Below are 15,312 nucleotides of genomic sequence, written 5' to 3'. Positions count from 1 at the left end.
TGCTAGGGGCCGGAGAGATAGCATGGAAATAAGGTGTTTGCCTTTCATGCAGAACGTTGGTGGTTCGAATCCCAGCATCCCATATGGTTCCCTGAGCCTTCCAGGAGCAATTTCTGAGCATAGAGCAAGGAGTAACCCCTGAGCACTACAGGGTGTGACCCAAAAACAAAAAAGAAAAAAACAAACAAAAAAAAGTTGTGCTTAAACTATTTGAACTGCATCCTACTGCTTTTGATCCACATAATTCCTTCTGATATCTTTTGAAGCTTGATATTGTTACGCCCCCCCCACATTGAAAAATTTAGTGTGCAGCATCAGTAGGTTTTTAAATTTTAATTGTACATATATAATGCACAAATTAAAGTACTGTAGTTTGATTTTTTTTTAGTTTAATTGAGAGCTGAGGTTTGTAACACAGTTGGTAGAATACAAGTTTTGAATATATGAAGCTTTTATTTCAATTCCTGGCATGAAAATAATAATGATCATGATAATATAATAACGACTGTCATGTGTATCATTGAAGGGTAAGATTAACTTTATGTTTTATAAAGAAGGAATATGTGATATTGGACATCTAACCTGGAATAGCTTCATGCAGGACAACCATCTTAACTACTCTATTTCTCTGGTTCATTTAAGTATTTCTTTCACTGTACCCTTCAGCCCCACCAGCAGTGATCCCTGATCACAAAGCCTGAAGTAATATCTGAACACCACTGGGTATCACCCAAAAATAAAACAAAATAATTATAAATAAAGAAGAAATATAATTTGAAAACCACTAGAGTAATGTTTAAAGAATGCTATTGCAGAGTTCTAGTTAGTTTAAAGTATATAACTTGATAAAATCAGGAATTCCTATTATCAGAACTTAAGAACTGTTATAAGGTTTAAGAGTTCATGAAGTTCAACTGTCCTTCATTTTCAATCTGAGGGAACTAAAACTAGCAGTCTTTTAAAGGGATTTCCAGCCTGGGATTTTTGTTATGTTTTGTTTTAACGGAACTTAGTAATAAGCTAAATAACTCCCCATGTAATGCTCCTCAGCAGTATCCCAAACTATCTATCCACCTATAGACTCCTATGAGAAGTTAAGTCTAAATAAGAGATATCCAATCTCAAATCGAAACTTATTCATAGGATTTAAATGATTATTAGAATTCAGTAAAATTTATAAATAATAAAGGATTAAGGCAAAGTGATTTATACAAATAATACAAAGGTTTCTATTAATTGGTAAAATAACAGCATTGGCATTCATATAAACTTAGGCAAAATATGTTAGTTATAATAAATGTAGAAAAAAATAAATGAATAAAGAACATAATAAATTTGTAGTATCTAAATGAAATCTTATCTCATTGAATTGTATTTGCCAAAAATTTGGAAAATTAGGCTATTAGTACAAATGAAATAATCTCGAATTCTGTTCAAACTTTTTAAAAAATCTTTCTCTGTTTTAATATTTTCAGCAGGTAGTTGTGATGAACAAAAATAAGCATTTGTTTACTCTTTGGACAGAAAAGAAAATGGAGCCTAGAAATGCAGTTGGGTTTAGAGGACAGAAGAACAGAATGGAACAAGAGCAGATGAAAAGCATTTAATTTTGTTTTTGTTTTTTGGTTTTTGGTTTTTGGGTCACACCCGGCAGTGCTCAGGGGTTACTCCTGGCTCTATGCTCAGAAATCACTCCTGGCAGGCACAGGGGACCATATGGGATGCCGGGATTTGAACCACAGACCTTCTGCATGAAAGGCAAATGCCTTACCTCCATGCTATTTCTCCGGCCCCAGCATTTAATTTTGAAGAAATATAAAAACATGCAAGAAATCTCTAAATGTGGCCTTGTACTTTGTGCCCAGGTTCAGAATCTACAACTCAATGCCCTCTTGGAAAACAAAAGATCTCAGTAGGAGACAAATAACGAAGGTTACTTAAAGAATTAAAGGATCAACAACTGAAGATTATCACAATGGAAAGGAGTGGGATACTTAGAGCTGTGTAAGAAAAGCATGTATAATAGAACTCTGTTCTCTTCTTGGTAGTAATAACCCTGCCAAAGCATGGCTAAAGAGAGGCCAGAATAGCTATTTAGAAATAAAAAGAGTATATGATTAAAAGATTTTAGAGGATTTCCATTGAATTCCATGTCTTTGAGTCAAAAGTATCTTTAGCCTGGAAAAAATCATCCAGAATTCAGACATGATTAAACTACAGCTCTATTAGTAAACATTAGCCTGAGCACTAACATAGGTATTTCAGTTTTATGAAGTAAAAAAGTGCATGCTAGTTGAGTTTCATCAAGTGTGTGCTTTCCAGATAAATTGAAGATACTGGGTTTGATATTTTTTAACTTATTTTAAAAATTAATTACTTTATTTAAATGCCATGGTTACAAGGTTATTTATAAAACAGTTGAGTTGGATTATTTTTCACAGTTGCAAAATTGTTCATGATAAAGTTTCAGTCATACAATGCACAGCACCCTTCACAGTGCATTTCTCACCGCCAATGTCACCAGTTTCCTTCCCACCCACCCCCACCTGCCTGTGGTACAGAAATTTTTCTTTTCTCTCTCTCTCTCTCTCCTTTTTTAAAAAAATTTTAGACTCTGTGGTTTGCAATATTGTTGCTGAAGTGGTATCATGTTTATCACTTTATCTCCTTTCAGCACCCAGTTCTTATCCAAAACGACCATTCCAACTATTATTATCATATTGGTTCCTTCTCTGCCTAACTATACTCCCCAAACTCTTTGTGGCAAGATACTTACTAGGTTTGATTTTAGTTTAAAATCACCTTTTAAGTGAATATCACCTTTGTAAAGGGGATATTTTAGATAATCCAGATTGATATAGTCCTTGGATTTAAAATTATAGGTTGCATATTTAAAACAAGTCTTGCCTTATTCTTATAAACAGAAGAAATTTGAGAACTTAAAAAATATTTTCACATGTTGTTTAGGACATATAAAATTCAGTCTCTAAAAATTCTATTGAAATTATACAGTAACAGGACTGGAGAGATAGCACAGTGGTAGGGCGTTTGCCTTACACGCAGCTGATCCAAGACAGATGGTGGTTCGAATCCCGGCATCCCATATGGTCTCCCAAGCCAGGAGCAATTTCTGAATGCAGAGCCAGGAGTAACCCCTAGGCGCCATGGGGTGTAATCCAAAAACCAAAAAAAATAAAAATAAAAATTATACAGTAACATTACATATGTATTGTCAGAGAAATATTTCCCATATAGCTCATATTTTATTATTTTCATTTACCTTTTAGAAACTATCAACTCTATGTTTTTCTTTAAAACCTTCAATAGTTCCTTAAAACTCATGGGAATCTTCACTCTCAATTTTCCACTATTCTCATTTTCCTCAAACCTCATCCTAATCCAGATTAACTTCATTCCTTCTGTTTAACTCAATAATGCTGAAAAGTGATTAATTCTTCTTGGAAACTTGCAATTTAATTTTCCCAATTTATTTTTATATTTCCAGAACCACTTTTCTTTTCTGTCTTTTTACCTGAGATTGATCTGAAGATGTTTTAAAGCAAACATGATTACTAAACGTTCCACAAATCTTATCAAACAGTATGTATATAGGCAGTTTCTGACTTGTAAATCTGCCTGACTTAGCACGGAGCCATAGTTACATATACCATTGCCTGAATGCACATAGCCACAATCTCCATAGTGCAGAAGAATAATCATAAATCAGCCAAAAATGATTGCAAGGTTCTGTGAGCATTCAAGGAAAATATGGGTTGAGAACAAGAAAAATAGAAGTTGCTTAGCAGAGATGAATGAATCTAAGTACAGACTGATTCCCAAATAGAATCTACCTATATAGATTGCCTGACCCCTAAACACTAAAAGATATTTGTGTAAATGACCCAACTCTTTTATAAACAAAAATTCATTTTAAAACTTCAACTGAGGATCCCTGGTGACAAAGAAGAACACAGCAAAATCAGCTCTCAAGCACCTAACCTCAGGTAGGAGTGACTCGGTTCACAAGGACAGGGGCTAATTCCTGCCTGGCTTTGGTCTACAGGGGACTCTTTTAAAAGCAACACCTGGGGATACTTCCTGATCCCTGGTGACAATCAAAGAAGAACACAGCAAAATCAGCTCTCAAGAGCCAAACCTCAGGTAAGAGTGCCTCCACCCACAAGGAAGGGGGCTAATTCCTGCCTGGCTTTGGGCTACAGAGGACTCTTTTAAAATGACACCTGGGGCTACTTCCTGATCCCTGGTGACAATCAAGAACACAGAAGAAAAAAAAAAAGATCACAGCACTCCACTTTGCTCCAAGGTTGCTCACTTCTTATAGAACACGAACCTCATCACAACATGAAGTAAGAATCACACTTAAGTGTGGCAATGAGGAAACAACACAGGACAACAGCATGTATAGAGAATGAAGATGGTAGTTCTGACGACCAAAAACTGCCAATCACTTAATTAACCTCTCAGATAAGGAGTTTAGAACAGAAATATGGAGGATGTTCATAGAACTCAAAGAATGCGTAGATCAATTGAACAGACCACAAATATAGAAATCAGAAAACTCCAAACTGAAATAACGGGACTGAAAAATGCAGTAGAGGAAATGAAAAACTCTATGGAAAGCCTCTCCAGTAGAGTAACAGCAGTTGAAGACAGAATTAGTTAGCTGGAAGATGAGATGCATAATAACTCCATAAAGCAGAAGAGATTGGAAAAGATCCTCAAAGCAAATGATCAAACAATGGAAAAAAATGCTCTAAGATTTTGAACAGATGAAAATAAAAATGTTTGATAAATTCAACAGAAACAACAAAAATCATTGGAGTCCTAGAAACCCAGGAAGAAAATCCCCAAGAAGAATCAACAGTCAAGAACATCATTACAGAGAAACTTCCAAAGATAAAGACTGTATTCGACCAAATCTTGCATGCCAGAAGAGTATCAGCTAAAAGAGACCCAAAGAAAAGCACCCAAGACACATCCTAGTTACAATGATGAATCCCACAGATAGGGATAAAATACTGAAAGCAGCAAAATCAAAAAGGGAAATGACATTCAAAGGAGCATCCTTAAGATTTACAGCAGATCTATCATAAGAAACCTTCAAGACCGGAAGGTAGTGGTGAGTTATAGTGACAAAACTCAATTAAATGAATGCTTCACCTAGTATACTACAGCACTCCAGACTCACATTCAGGTTTGAAGTATACATGGCTTAACAAATAAATGACAGCTCAGAAACTTTGCAGACTCAAAATCAGCCCTAAAAGAAAAGCTGAAAGGTCAACTTTAAGGAAAGCAAAACCAATAGATTAAAAACTTTTACACAAAGATGACACTAAAGTCTGTGACGATTATCTCTCTCAATGTCAATGGACTAAAAGCACCTGTTAAGAGACACAGAGTGGCAAAATGGATCAGAAAGTTGAATCCAACGTTTTGCTGCCTACAAGAAACATATCTGAATAATCAAAACAAGCATAGACTCAAAATCAAAGGCTGGAGGAAAATCATCCAAGCAAAGAACGCCCTTAAAAAAGCCAAAATGGCCATATTAGTATCAGATGAAACAAATTTTAGATTCAGAAAAGTTATAAGGGACAAGATGGTCAATTTGTACTGTACAACAAGAAGAAATCACACACCTAAACATATACACACTCAATAATGGACCTGCAAAATATTTAATACAACTCTTGACAAACCTGAAAGAAGATATCAATACCAGCACAATAATAGTGGAAGATCTCAACACTACCCTGACTCCTCTTGATAAGTCAATCAGGTTGAAACCCAAGAATATATTAGCTCTGAAAAGAAAAATGGAAGGAAGTAGACTAGAATACACACACACACACACACACACACACACACACACACACACACACACACGGCACTCCATCCCCAGAAACCTGGATATACATTCTTCTCCAATGCACATGGGGTATTCTCCAGGATAGACCACATGCTGGCCCATAAAACATATCTCCATAAAGTCAAGAGGATAGAAATTGTACAAACTACCTTCACTGACCACAAGGCACTGAAATTAGATGTGAACTACAAAGAAACACAGAAGAAAACTTTAACACCTAGAAACTAAACAGTTCACTACTGAACAACCAGTGGGTCAGAGATGAAATAAAAAAGGAAATCAAAACACTCCTGGAAACAAATGACAATGAAGTCACAAACTGTCAGAATTTATGGGACACAACAAAAACAGTACTAAGAGGGAAATTTATAGCCTTGCAAGCATACATCAGAAAGGAAGAAGGTGCCTATATAAAAAGCTTAATGACACAGCTTTTAGAACTAGAAAATGTCCAACAAAAGGAACCAAATATAGGAACACAGAAGGAAATAACAAAGCTTGGAGCAGAAATCAATGAGATGGATATCCAAAAAACAATTCAAAAGATCAACGAAAGCAAAAGTTGGCTCTTTGAAAAAAATAAACAAGATCGATAAACCACTAGTAAAATTCACAAAGAAACGGAGAGAGAGAAATCTATGTACGCCGAATTAGGAATGAAAGGGAGAGATCACCACAGATACTGCAGAGATTCAGAGGGTAATCAGAGACTACTTTGAGAAACTCTATGCCACGAAACATGAAAACCTGGAGGAAATGGAAAAATTCTTGGCCTCTTATAATCTTCATGGTTAAACCAGGATGACCTTGCATATCTAAACAGACACATCACTAATGAGGAAATTAAAATGGTCATTAAGAGTCTTCCCAAAAACAAAAGCCCAGACCCAGGTGGATTTACTAATGAATTCTTTCAAACCTTTCAAGAGGACCTACTACCAATCCTGGCCAGGCTCTTTCATGAAATCGAAGAATTAGGAACACTCCCAAATAGTTTTTACAAAGCTAACATCACCTTGATACCAAAACCAGACAGAGATGCTGCAAAAAAAATAGAAAAAGAAAAAAGAAAAGAAAGGAAGGAAGGAAGGGAGGGAGGGAGGGAGGGAGGGAGGGAGGAAGGAAGGAAGGAAGGAAGGAAGGAAGGAAGGAAGGAAGGAAGGAAGGAAGGAAGGAAGGAAGGAAGGAAGGAAGGAAGGAAGGAAGGAAGGAAGGAAGGAAGGAAGAGAAGAAAACTACAGACCAATATCTGATGTACACAGATGCAAAGATCCTCAACAAAATTCTGGCAAACAGGATCCAATGCCACATCAAGAAGGTTATTCACCACAACCAAGTAGGTTTCATCTCAGGAATGCAAGAATGGTGTAACATCTGTAAATCAATCAACATAATACACCATATCAACAACAAGGAAAAATAAAAATTGTAAATTGTATTACAAAGCAATAGTCATTAAAACAGCATGGTATTGGAATAAAGACAGACCCTCAGATTAGTAGAATAGACTGAAGTATTCAGAGTATGCTCCCCAGATATACAATCAATTAATCTTTGATAAATGGACAAGAAATGGAGCAAGATAAGCCTTTTCAATAGTGTTGGCACAATTGGTCAGCCACTTGCATAAAAATGAACTCAGACCTCCAGCTAACATCATGCACCAAGGCCAAATGCAAATGGATTAAAGACCTTGATATCAGACCTGATATCAGACCTAAAACCATAAGGTACATAGAACAACACATAAGTAAAACACTCCAGGAGTAAAGGCACCTTCAGGGAGGAAACAGCACTCTCCAAACAAGTCGATACACAAATGGGACTATATTAAGCTGAGAAACTTCTGCACCTCAAAGGAAATAATGCCTAGGATACAAAAGCCATCCACAAAATGGGAGAAGCTATTCACCCAATATCCATCAGATAAGGGGCAAATATCTAAGATATACAAGGTACTGTCAGAACTTAACAAGAAAAAACATATAACTTCATCAAAAAATGGGGAGAAGAAATGAACAGACACTTTCTCAAAGAAGAAATACAAATGACCAAAAGGCATATGAAAAAATGTTCCACATCACTAGTCATCAGGGAGATGCAAATCAAAACAATAATGAGGTACCATTTCACACCACAGAGACTGGCTTACATCACAAAGAACAAGAACAATCTGTGCTGGTGGGGATGTGAGGAGGAAGAAACTCTCTTTCATTGCTGGTGGGAATGCCATCTAGTTCAGCCCTTATGAAAAACAATATGGAGATTCCTTGAAAAAAACCTGGAAATTGAGCTCCCATTTGACCCAGCTGTACCACTCCTAGGGATATACCCTAGGAACACAAAAATTCAATACAAAAATCCCTTCCTCACACTTATATTCATTGTAGCATTTTTTACAAAAGCCAGACTCTGGAAACAGCCAAGATACCCTTCAACAGATGAATGACTAAAGAAAATGTGATACATATACACAGTGGAATATTATGCAGCTGTCAGGAGAGATGAAGTCATGACATTTTCCTATACATTGATGTACATGGAATTATTATGCTGAGTGAAATTAGTCAGAAGAAGAGAGAGAGAGAGAGAGAGAGAGAGAGAGAGAGAGAGAGAGAAAGAATAGTCTCCCTCACTCCCTCACAATGAAAGACATTGAAATAATTCCCAGAGATAAGGTCCAGAAGGACTGGCTCAAGATATGAAGCTCACCACAAAGAGTGGTGAGTACATTTAGAGCAGGGGTCCTCAAACTACGGCCCATGGGCCACATATTGTATTTATTCCCATTTTGTTTCTTCACTTCTAAATAAGATATATGCAGTGTGCATAGAAATTTGTTCATAATTTTTGTTTTTACTATAATCTGGCCCTCCAACAGTCTGAAGGACAGTGAACTGGCCCCTGTTTAAAAAGTTTGAGGACCGCTGATTTAGAGAAATAACTATGCTGAGAACTATCAAAACAATGTCAGTGAGTGAGGGATGTAGAAAGCCTGTCTCAAATACAGGCAGGGGGTGGGGAGGGAAGAGATGGGGCATTGGTGATGGGAAGGTTGCATGGGTAAAGGGGTGTGTTCTTGTTATGACTGAAACCCAACTACAATTATGTTTGTAATCACAGTGTTTAAATAAAGAAATTATTTTAAAAATGCCTAGAATAAAAAAAAAGAAAGGGAAACAGTAGAATGAGAGATATAGGGGAAAAAACTTTAACTGAGTTTTTCCTTTCACAGTATTTAATGTGGGGCTATCTCTGCAGCATTAATTCATTCGATAAAAAACTGTTGATCATTTTTCTGGACACTAAGACATTGAAAACACAACAGCAAAACCAAAACAAAACCCCTACATATTTCTTCATGAGGTCAATTGAAACTGACTAACTAAATACATGATACATCAGTGCCTTATATGTTAAATCCTGTGATTTAACATAATAAACTTGGGACCAGCGAGGTGACGCTAGAGGTGTCTGCCTTGCAAGCGCTAGCCAAGGAAGGACCGAGGTTCGATCCCCCGGCGTCCCATATGGGCCCCCCAAGCCAGGGGCAATTTCTGAGCACTTAGCCAGGAGTAACCCCTGAGCATCAAATGGGTGTGGCCCGAAAACAAAAACAAAAACAAAAAAATAAACTTATCAATTATTATAAGAAGAATTGGGGTGATATGAGGCAGTTAGGAGGTTGGAGAGGCTTTAGTAAGTGGTTTAGTGAAAGAATTTTGGGTTGTATGAGCTTTCCAAAGTCTTGGGAAGAGTTACAGAGCAGAGTAACAGAATAAAGAAATAAAAACCAAGCATCTTATCTCTGATATTTAGGAGAGGGGGTAACACATACCCAAGGTTTCTCAGAACTTACTCCTGGCTCTTCACTTAGGGGTCACTCCTGGTGGAGTTCAGGGAACTATATGGTATGCTGGGGATCAAGCCTGTGTCAGCTCTCTGCAAGGCCTTCTCTATCCCTCTGGCCCCATGACTTCTTTTTAAAGCCATATCGCAACCTGAGTAGAAATAGGAGAGATTAGTTTTTCTTAATCCAGAGTTGAGAACCTATACTAATCAAAAATTTTAAATATTCAGCAATGAATGAGTAAATAAAAATTTATAAATAAATAAATAAATTTTTAAAGAGCTGAGTTCCTGCTGGCTTAGACTAAAACAGATCTATGTTCTAATTCTAGCCTGCATTTTGTACTGCTTTTATAACCTTGGACAAAGTACCCATACTTTGATTTTCTTTTATATAATCTTATAAAATGAAGTACATATACATTTAAAGTGCCTAGTGGCTGTTGTGTAATATTAATAAGTTACTGGTTTTATTAGAAGCCTGAGAATACTGACCACAATTTAACATACATTTTTTTTTTGAGAAAATAATTTTCTACTTTAAAATCAAGAATAGGAACCGGAACAATAGTAAGCAAGTAAGGCCTACTTGCGCCAGACCTGGGTTTAATCTCTAAAACCTTGTGTGGTTCCTTGAGACCTACCAGGAGTAGAGAGCAGGAGTAAGTCCTGAGCACTGCTAGGAGTAACCAAAAAAAAAAAAAAAGAATTAAAAAAAAATAAAACCAGGTACACATTTTGGAGGATTACTTATTTACAATATTGGAATACCAGGTTTCTAACACCTATGTCAAGATTTAAAACAGTAGCTTTCCAAAAGGAGAATAAGAGAATAGGAATTAGTCTACATTTTTGCTTTTTAAAAAATGTAATTCTAAGATTTAAATTGGAGAAGTGAAAAATTGTGAGAGAACAATATATAAAGTTCAGTATTTAAGAGATCACAATGTGCCCAAAACATGATGTTGAAAGGGGAAAAATACTTACGAGACAAGCTATAAATATAAAACAGGAAGATAACAGCTAGAGAGAAAAAAAAATCTTGACAAAATTAGTAAAGCAGAAGTAATTGTATAACCAACATTAATTCTAAATAAAATGTTGTAAATGATAAGAAGACATGTTAAAGGATGCTTAAACCATTTACATCTAAAAAATAATCCCACTCTTCACTCTGCTCTTAGTGGGTTAGTGGCAGAAGTCACTGCTCTGTTTTTATACCATATCCAGTAGTGCTTGGGACCATGTAAAGCTGGTGATCAAACCCTGGCCTTCTCCAAGCAAAACATATGCTCTACCCTTTGAACCATCTCCTTACTTACCGTCTCTACCCTGTTGCTAGAAAATGTGTATTTACTAGCCAATTATTAAGTATAATCCTAACAAAGAGATCAATAGTACTTTAATTTGATTCATTTTAATGGGAAATTCAAGATTTAATGTTTGACTCATTAAGAAAAATTATGCCTATTAATATGGTTAATTTTTTATATATGTAAAATAAGTCTATTCTGGGGACCAGAAAGATACTATAGCTGGTAAGGCATTTGCCTTGCATTCAGTTGACCTGAGTTTGATACCAGTCACCCTGTGTGGAATACTGAGCTTTCCAGGAGTAATCACTGAGCTTAGAGTCAAGAGTAAGTAAACCCTGAGCACCACTGGGTATATCCTTCAAATCAAAATAAATAAATAAGCCTATTTTGGGGACAGAGAAATATTACAGGGGGTAAGGTGCTTGTCTTTTATGCATGGATTGGCCCTGGTTCATTTCCCCAGGTACATATATGGTCATTTGAGCCATGCCAGCAATGATCCCTGAGCCCATCAGAGTCTATAGCACAGATGTTGCCCCCAAACCCAAAACAAACTATGTTCATCTTTTGTTTCCATGAGTTGACTATCATTTTAAAGTCCTGTTCAGTTCAGGGAAGCCATTTGTTAAGGAGAAAAAATCATTTATTTTTTTATTGTTCCCTAAATTTCAAAGTTGAATATGAGACATGATTTGTCAAGTAATGTCTTGTCATGGTGAATAAACAGACTTCACCTTAGTGTCTGTACTTTATTTCATCCCTGTTATTCAGGCCACTCTTGCAGAATTTGACCTTGAGAAATTCCCTTCATAATTTATATCCCCCCACCTCCAGATTTGCCCCTTTCAATATGTTTTTCTAAGCCTTAGTTAATAATGCAAATCTGATAGCATTCATTCATTTAAAATTTGGAATTATGCCATAGCTTAAAAATAATTTTAAATGTGAAATTTAACTCCTTAATAAAGTCTCTTCCTAACTTCTTTCACTAAAATTACTCCATAGGTTAATTTCCATATCTGAGAATAAGCTGCTTAATGATATACACAATGAAGCATCATACAATTGGGAAACATTCACAAGGATAGCCAAGAACCAAAACCAAGTTGTAAACTAACACAGGCCCAATGAGATTCCCTTTCTTCAACCCCCCACTGATCTATGACTTTTACATGCTACACTGCCTTTTGCCTCAGAGCTTTAGTAATTGTTGCTTCCTCTGTTTAGAATTCTATTTCTGCTCCTCCAAATTCTCCCCAGTATTCTTGCCAGCTCATCTCTACTCCTCTTTCAATGCCACAGTTCAGAGGTCTTCTCTCAGAATACTTTGAAACCATCTCTCCATGTCTGGATTCACTCATATTTTCTTTGTTCATAGTGTATCAGCTTTTTCTTGAGAAAACAGAAAACTGAGTTGAAATGCCAGGCGATGACCCCATGGTAGAGGGCCTGTCTTGCAGTTGCAGGCAAGAAGCCAAGGGTTTAATCTAGGTGGCATTGCTCTTTATTATCCTTGGCATCAAAACAAAGGGTACCATCTCTAGCACTCTACAACCAAGTATGTATGAGACTCTAAGTCATCACAACAACAATAAAAGAAAAGTAAAGGGGCAAAGAAGAAAGGGTTGAAATCATGACTACTAATGACAGATACAAAAAAATCTTCCTTTGCTATAACTAAGTTTACTGAAACTTTTTTTTTTTTTTTTTTTTTTTTTGGTTTTTGAGCCACACCTGGCGATGCTCAGAGGTTACTCCTGGCTGTCTGCTCAGAAATAGCTACTGGCAGGCACGGGGGACCATATGGGACACCGGGATTTGAACCAACCACCTTTGGTCCTGGACCAGCTGCTTGCAAGGCAAACGCCACTGTGCTATCTCTCCAGGCCCCTGAAACATTTTTTTTTTTTTATAGTTTTTGGGTCATACCCGGCAGCGCTCAGGGGTTAATCCTGGCTCTACGCTCAGAAATCGCTCCTGGCAGGCTCAGGGGATCATATGGGATGTGAGGATTCAAACCACCGTCCTTCTGCAGACAAGGCAAATGCTTTACCTCCATGCTATCTCTCCGGCGCCTACTGAAACATTTTTGAAAGAAAGGAAATAGTTGAGAAGTACTATTAATGCTTAGATTAGATGAAGTTGGTACTCTTCCTGGAAAAACATAAAATGTTGAAATAGACGAGGTTGTGGATATAGCTGGTTTCTAATGCAAACCTGTGACAAATATCAAAGGCATGATTTCTTCTAATTACTGTTCTGTCTCAGGACATCATCACTGACAGATGTTTAGTGTGTTTCTGTCACATGACTGCACTTTTAGTACAACTGGTCTGCCCAGGAAGAAAGAAATGCAAGCTTTTTATGAAAAGATTTGGAATAAAGCATTTCCTGAAGTAATATCTTTATAGTAGCATTTGAAGGCAAATACATTTATTGGAGGTAACTTTCTTTTAAACCAGAGGTTGACAAACTTATTGGACCCACCACTCCCTGTTCATAAAAAGTAAAATTAGCTCACCTGCTGCTCTGGGAATTTTTCTTCTTTAGGCAAACTAATAGGAAGCACTACCCAGTCATACCCAAGGTTGCTAATGCTTCCCTGGCTGGTTCCGGAACCCCCCAGGCGGTAGCTCTCCTACTCTGGGAGACTCTAATTCACAATGCTGGTAAAGAAAAGCACAGAGATCGCTAGTCTTTGAGGAATTTGAGCCAGTCTTCAAAGACACCATAAATTAAGCTTGACTTTTTACTGGCTTGAAGAGTCTCAGCAAATCACTGAACTGGGATATGTTAAAATATTTCATGCAAAGATCATTAAAATAAGAATTAAACAGTTTTATACAGGAAAAAAAAAAAAAAGAATTGCAATTGGAGCTTCCCAAACAAGTTCAGGATAGTATCTACCACAAATATGTATCGGACACTACAATATATGTATTTGTATTTTAACTTGCATTTATTTTATACCATTCTGGGGTTAGACAAATGAATACATAATTTTACCTTGCCTTTCATAAAATAAAAAAAAGAAGTAACACTCCGTTTTGTAAATGACCTAAATTAATTGTCACAAACTAGGTATACAGTTAAAAAAAAAAAAGCAACCACCATTTATTTCTCCCAGAATCTAAAATCATAGTACAACTCTTCTATTACCAGTCATAATCTAACATATGCCCCTCATAATCAGATTAGCTGTATGCTTCATACCCTCACCCCATCAAGCCCACACATGTTTCTAAGTTAGTCATCTCCATCAGTTAATCTTGGAGAGCACATAATATTGCTATAGATTTACTGGGTTGATTCTTGTCTGTTTGTGGCTCATTGTGGATTTGATTTTAGTTTGTTTTTTCATGGCTTTGCACAGAGGAAAAGAACTTTGAGGTCTCTGCAGCCCTTTAACCTCTGTTCACATTCATTTAAAATCGCCTTTCTTGGCCAGTAAAACAAATAATTGGGGTACATTAACAATGTGCAAAAAGCAGGCCATGATGGGCCAGAGCAGTGGCACAAGTGTAGGGCGTTTGCCTTGCACGCACTAACCTAGGATGGACTGCGGTTCAATCCCTCGGCTTCCTATATGGTCCCCCAAGCCAGGAGCGATTTCTGAGCCCATAGCCTGGAGTAACCCGAGTGTCACCGGTGTGCCCCCTCCCCCAAATGCAGGTCAGGAAAATGTATAGCATTTATTATCTGGCGAGGTTAAACAGTTACCATTTTAAACGTAGTTTAAACACATTCTTGGGCTTAAGAGTTAAAAGTTAGTTTTCTCTAAAACATTGTAACCATACTCCACTAACTGAAACTTTTCCATCTAAGACTCCTAATCACTTGTTTACTTCTGTCTGACTATTACACCCTCCCCATACACACTTACATGGGAGCACATACATTTTGCAAACATCAGGACAGACTTGAATAAAGAAAAAAAAAATCTTGATGAATAAGTCAAATAGTGTTGAGACAAGCCAGACTTGAGAGATCTGCATTCTGGAGCCAACTTTGTCTGTCCATTATTTGTTCTCCTTGACTACCTCAATATTGTCTACTCTCAACTCCAAATTTCAGAGAGAGAAATTTCTTTAGTGCCCAGGATGGTTAGGAAGGAATATGAAACCTAAAAAAAAAAAAAAGTCTTCCAACATACTTGGAAGGAAAAAAAAAAAGACAATTCAGAGATCTGCTAGCAAGTAAGCAAAGCTTACCATCCATGTGGGAAGAGTATAATTTCTATACAGCTAGTGAAAA

At 36.8% G+C, this 15,312-nt stretch overlaps 1 protein-coding gene across 2 annotated transcripts in view; it reads left to right on the top strand.

The window, feature by feature from the left end:
• SESN1 (sestrin 1) overlaps positions 1 to 15,312 on the top strand; it is a 595,113-nt gene that overhangs the window by 556,644 nt on the left and 23,157 nt on the right. The gene's annotated exons all lie outside the window — the stretch shown is intronic.

This window comes from Suncus etruscus, chromosome 4 (genome assembly GCF_024139225.1).
Source record: "Suncus etruscus isolate mSunEtr1 chromosome 4, mSunEtr1.pri.cur, whole genome shotgun sequence".
Classification (NCBI taxonomy): domain Eukaryota; kingdom Metazoa; phylum Chordata; class Mammalia; order Eulipotyphla; family Soricidae; genus Suncus; species Suncus etruscus.
This window is presented reverse-complemented; position numbering and strand designations above follow the sequence as displayed.